This window comes from Cervus canadensis, chromosome 21 (assembly GCF_019320065.1).
Source record: "Cervus canadensis isolate Bull #8, Minnesota chromosome 21, ASM1932006v1, whole genome shotgun sequence".
NCBI classification, from domain to species: Eukaryota; Metazoa; Chordata; class Mammalia; order Artiodactyla; family Cervidae; genus Cervus; species Cervus canadensis.
The window spans coordinates 55,976,766-55,982,765 of record NC_057406.1 but is presented as its reverse complement, the minus strand read 5'-3'; the positions used below and the strand labels follow the sequence as shown (position 1 = coordinate 55,982,765).

Genomic DNA, 6,000 nt, shown 5'->3' with positions numbered 1-6,000 from the left:
TCCGAGTGCCGGGCGCTCGGGGAAGCCGGCGCGTTTCGGAGGCGGCGGCGGCGGCCGAGGCCGGCGAGCGCTCCCGGAGGCAGCGGGGCCGCCCGCCTCGGCTCCCCGCACCCACTGCTCTGCGCCCCGCCTCCGCTCCGGTGACCTTCCCGGGGCGCCTCCCCCGGCCCCGCGCCCCCCGGCCCCGCGCCCCAGGCCGGGGCGAGGCCCTCTCCAGCGTCTCCTTACCGCGGAGCCGCGGGCGGGCGGCGCAGGCCCGGGGGGAGGGGGCGCCGCGGCCGGTTGCAGCCCCCTCGCCGCCGCGCTCTCGGTGCCCGGCCCGGCCGGACTGCCGCCGCTCCGCCGCCGCGCGGGAGCCCGGGCGCCCGAAGCTGGGGGCGCGGTTGCGCTCGCCCGGCCGGGCTGGGAGCGGGCAGGCCCTGCCCTGAAGGGGCGAAGCGGCTCCGGGGAGCGCGGGAGGTGGAGCCGGCCCCGGCGGCCGCCCCGCGTCTCTCCCCAGCGCCACCTCCCCGGACCCAGCCCGAGGCAGACCCAGGCCCCATCCCATGCGGGGCGCCCCCGGCTCGGAAGAGTCCGGGGGGCAGGGAGCAGCTCCAGGCAGCAGTGTCCAAGGGAGAGGAAGAAGAAACGGTGCTCAGCTCGGGCGGCCCGGACCCTCCCCGCCGCCTTCCGAGGCGGGGGCTGCCCCGAAGTCTGCGCTTGGCACCGCCGCTCGGACTCGGGCAGCGCCTGCTGGGACCCCGACCCGGAACCCCTGCGCCTCGTAGGCGGCGGCGCCGCCGAGCCACACGGCTCTTCCGCTGTCTCCCTCTGCCCAGCGGCAGTCACGGCCAAGGTAGGAACCCCGGGGGTGCGAGAGAGCCAGCGCGGGGGCTCCCTGGTGAGCGGCGCCGGACGAGTTCTCCCGACCTGTGGCTGGTACTCCCTCTGCTCAGGATGCTGGAGAAGAGGGAGGGAGGGAGGGAACACCCTCTGCCGCCTGGGCCCAGAGCCCTGGAGAGGCTGGAGTGAGAAGTCGCCGAGTTTCTGGAGTCCTCTAGGACTCATCCCCGGGCCTGCCCTGCTCCTAGGCTCTCGGGCTGATAACTGGGAGCAAGGAGGAATTTCCCGTTAACACCGGGAGGTGTTGTCCCCTCCCCCTCCCCCATGCTGCTTGTTAGCTGTGAGCATCTGTGCTTTAGGGGAACCTGCTGTATTTGAAGCTGTCCCTTTGGGCGATCCCCACCTGCCTTTCCAGGCGTGATGCTGTGAAGAACTTTTCTTTGCTCCATGTTGCAGAGTCGAGGCCGATTTGGGGTGAGAGCCGCAGACCGCGAGTCCCTCGATTGGACAGAGCGGTTTGGGTGACAATGGTAGCATCAGTATCACCCCTGTTAGACAAACCTGCTTGTGAGGGGTGGTCTCTGGGTAGCGATCCCATCTTGTGAAAGTCATTGTTTCTGAAGGATGGAATGACTCCAAAGTTTGTGCATTCTTAAGTTGTTTTGCTGCCTTAGCACCTTCTTTGAAATTTTCCTCTTAAGGAACCTCAGTCCCCGCAAGCCTACCCTTGCCTGTGTGAAATTTACTGAACCTGTGAGCTTCCCTTGGAACGATCTGATTTTAAATGGGTCACCTAGGAGGGAGCAGATTGTCTCTCCTGCCCTGAATATGTCCCCCCCGGGTGACCCTGTTAATGGGGATGGATTTTTTTTTTTTTTTTTGGTCCCTGAACTGATGTACCTCAGTTGAGCAGGTTTTTGCCCATTTCTGAATCTGAATTTTGTCACTCAGTCTGTTAAAATGATCCCCAGGGTCTTATGTAAGTGCCCCCAGAGTGGGCTCTGGTGCCAGCTTCCTTCTTGGGTGGGAGTGGGACTGGGGAAGGGGCACCAGGTGGGCATTCCTCTTCGCTAAAGGCAGGTGCCAACCCTTTTCGACACAGGTGAAAACCCAAAGTGCTTATTCACTCCCTGCCGGCAGTCACATCAGGTTAATTTTCCTCCTCACCTCTCCTGCCTCCTTCCCACCTCAGGAGTCAGCTTTGATAGACTTAAGATAAAGGAAGATTCTAAATTGGGACAGGAACACGTGGAGGTTTCTTCTCTCATCCCTCACAAATGGGTGACATGAATGAATTACTCGCGGGCATGGAGAGTCCTTGCTGAGGATTAAAAAAAACAAAACTGGCTTGAAGGTTTCACACGTCTCTTAGTGTACCTTTATTTTTCAAGAGTACTTTACACTTTAGTGAAAATTGCTTGCGGAGAACACACATTTATCGAGCCTGGCCCTGTTAATTCCATCCCGGGAAGAAAACTAATTGAAACAGAGAGGCAAAATTGTCCAGGTTTAGCTCTTAGTGGGTTTTTGAGAATGGTAGGGAAAGAAAATAAATCTCCCTAGTGGGATAGAGAGGTTTTTAAAGAAAAGATGGTATTGCTCTGGGATAAGTGGAGGTTGCTAGCAAGTATGGCTAACACTGAGTGAAGTGTGCTGGGTCGGGGGTTAACTTTTTGACATGGGATAATGCAGATTCCTTTGCCTTTTTAAAACATAGCTTAGAAGGGCCTCAGGAATGAAATGCAAGGTTTTTCCATATCATTGCAGGTCCCAGGAGTGCTTCCACCTCTTGGGAAGGAAGCGAAGGTTTCCTGTGGTTCTGGGATCCTGAGTCGTGCTTGAAAGTTGATGCAGGAGTGCCTCCATCCTTCCGCTCCGTACGGTGGCAGGACACTAGGGGGGACTAGTTTTCTATTCCATCACTGATGAAGAAAACACCAGGACCTGTGTTACAGAAGGCTGTGGTTTATCTTGAAAGCTCAGGAATCCAAGTTTTTGGTACCCAGTACATGCTTGCACTAATGAGTGGATTCTGAATGCTTAAGCAGTAGGCCTGCTTACATCTAAAGTGTCATTTGGGCAATAACAGGTGATCTGCAAAGTACTGTGTGAGACTCTGAAAAGACTCAGTGATAATCTAAGTACGTGAGGGCTATAAGTTTTGGGGAGACAGAACCTCCTGCAAACTCTCTCCTTGGGCATTAGATGGATGGTCTCATTTCCCTGGGGGTTTGTGATCTTAACTCCCGCTTTTGGTTTTTTGAGCTGTACATCTTCTGCTGTCTTCATGAAAACATGCCACCTTCATTCTCGTTGGTGTCTAAATTGCCTCCTTTAAGCTTAAAGTTTCTCACTGTCATTCCCGTAAAAGTACACGCCTTGTATTTATACAGATGTAACATAACGGTTGGCAGCGTGGTTGCACGCTCATCCCAGGTTCTGTGCACTTTTAACAGTATTAAATCATCAGTGTCTAGGTGTTATGCAGCAGAAATGGAAGATAATTCTATTTCAGCTGAAGAACAAAGCTGCCTGGCTCAGGCTTACCCATCGTGGCCAAGTCTTATCAAAACTGACTCCAGAGATGGGCAGACAGGAAAGGTTGGAGAAAGAGTCCAAGAAGAGACTGCCCAGCTCGGAATACTGGCACAAAGAGAGGCAGATGTTGCCAAGATTTAGGAGTTACTGGATTCTTAAAGACCCAGCACAGCATCAAGAATCAGACTCAGCCTTTGGGTCTGTGAAGCTGCTGGAGTCGTTTCCCAGAATTTTGGAGTCTAGTAGGTTGTAGTTGTGATCCTTTACCCATATGTAGAGTGCATATTTAAGTAGTTTGAGGAGAGCTACTGATGGGACCTAGGGGAAATGGTCAGCATAAAACTGTATTTCTGCTATCAAAGGCTTTGTAGATTGATTCTCCTAAGCACAGTATAGCCAGGGGGTAAGAGATTAGAACAGGAAAATACTTTTAAATTTTCCATTGAGAGTCAGCTAGTGAAAACTGGTCTTGGGGAAGGTGTGTCCTGTGATCTTAAGGCATGAACGAAGTCTTGTGACTTTCAAGGAATCCACGTGGCAGAGGTTGAGTTAGAAATTGACACATGATTTGGGCCTCCTTTAGGGTCCAAGAATAAGGTGAAGGTGTGTTTGCAGCCAGAGCTTCTCAGAGTGGGTGCACACAGGGTCAGGGATGTAAGTCTCAGGGGACTAAGAACTCCAGGTCATGCCCTCACCCCCGGCCCTTGGCACCCTTGGTGATTCAGCCAGCTCCCAGGATCTGCTAGTCTTGATGAGGCTTTGAACCGCTGCCCCACAGCATCTGACAGTGAGAGGCATTCAAGTCCTCTGTTCCTCCCTGACCCTGCTGCCATTCGGAGAGCAGGAGGCAGCAGCCAGGAAAGCTAAGGCTTGGAAGTGAAAGTCACCAAGTTGTGTCCAACTCCTTGCGACCCCATGGGCTATAGCCTGCCAGGCTCCTCTATCCATGGAATTCTCCACTCAAGAATACTGGAGTGGGTAGCCATTCCCTTCTCCAGGGGATCTTCTTGAATGTATTCCAGGAGGCTTTTCTTCTTTTAACTCAGCAGATGATAACAGAACATCTGTCATGTGACAGATGCCATGCTCTGTGTGGAGGCTACCGAGGGTCCACAATTAGTTTATTGTCTTCTGGGGGCAGGCAGACATTGAACCATTACAATGAGGTATTCTAGAGTACAGGTTTGTTCGAAGAATGAGCTTGAGTTTGCCAGGATAGTAGAATGGGACAGAATCCCAGGCAGAAAGAACAGCATGGAAACCTTAAAATATGTAGTGTGAATGGAGAACAGTCAGTGGTGTGGCTGGAAGATAGGATGTTCTGGAAGAGGAAAGCTTGGTGTTACTTAGCAGGGAAATAATTTAACAGGATTCCTGGTTTCATGCTCTGTGTATTCAAGCTGTGGCAAGAATGATTGCTGGATAAGGTCCAAGAGTACCAGTTGATTATCCCACATTGTTATTAAAAGCAGAAAAGGACAGTTTCTTTTTTTGTTCTTTATCCTACATACAGCATTTTGCCTGTTCTTAAAAAAAAAAAAAAAAACTATTAGCAATACAAATAAAGAAAAGGTCCCTTATCAACCATAAGTCTGTCCTCCTATGTACATGAATTACATCTGCGGCTTTCATTAGGTGATTATGCAGCAGTGGGAGAAATGATGGTGTTACTTGACAAATGATACAGCGAGGGGGACAGATTCTTCCCTATGAGCGTGAATTCCATTTTGTCAGATTTGCTTCTGGGTAGAGTTGTGGCTGCATTTAACACTCAGAAAGCTTCTTGTGTTCGAATCATCTCAGTTCTGGCCTCAACTTTCTTTGCTGTTGGAAAAAGAAGAGTTTTGTAGTCTTGAGGATGGGCGTGTATGTGCCTATGACTGTTTTGTGGGATGAAAATCCTGAAGCGAGGAACAGAGGCATCCGTCTTCCTAGATGGCACTAGTGGTAAAGAACCCTCCTGCCAATGCAGGAGACATAAGAAATGTGGGTTTGATCCTTAGGTCGGGAAGATCCCCTGGAGAAGGACATGGCAGCCCACTCCAGGATTCTTGCCTGGAGAATCCCATGGATAGAGGAGCCTGGTCAGCTACAGTCCATGGGGTCGCAAAGAGTTGGATGTGACTGAAGCGACTTGGCACACACACACTGGCCAGAGGACATTAGAGAGAATGGAAAACCACAGTTGCAGCAGCGATCCCCAGGGTCAAATATATTTAGTTTTCCCAAAACAGTAGCCAGGATGAAAGTGAAGGTAGAAGTCTCTCTCTCTCTGTCTCTGTCTGTGTCTCTGTCATCCTTCCCTGAGATCAGTTGAGTTGACTGGGAGGCAGCGTAGTTTAGGTAAAATCTGGAGATCTGGGTTCACATCTTGCTTCAACTTATGCTGATTTGCACTTCATGGCAAATAGATGGGAAAACAATGGAAACAGTGAGAGATTTTATTTTCGTGGGTTCCAAAATCACTGCAGATGGTGACTGCAGTCATGAAATTAAAGGATGCTTGCTCCTTCGAAGAAAGGCTGTGATGAACCTAGACAACATATCAAAAAGCAGAGACATTACTTTGCCGACAAAGGTCCGTCTAGTCAAAGCTTTGGTTTTTCCAGTGGTCATGTATGGACGTGAGAGTTGGACTAT

At 51.6% G+C, this 6,000-nt stretch overlaps 1 protein-coding gene across 1 annotated transcript in view; it reads left to right on the top strand.

Annotated features, from left to right (window-relative positions):
- Window positions 1–713: 713 nt before the first annotated feature.
- The window catches only part of LARGE1 (LARGE xylosyl- and glucuronyltransferase 1), a 605,065-nt gene continuing 599,778 nt past the window's right edge, over window positions 714–6,000 (top strand). The window contains exon 1 of the mRNA XM_043439875.1: window positions 714–835. The gene's annotated coding sequence lies outside the window, so the exon portion shown is untranslated. The remainder of the gene's footprint in view (window positions 836–6,000) is intronic.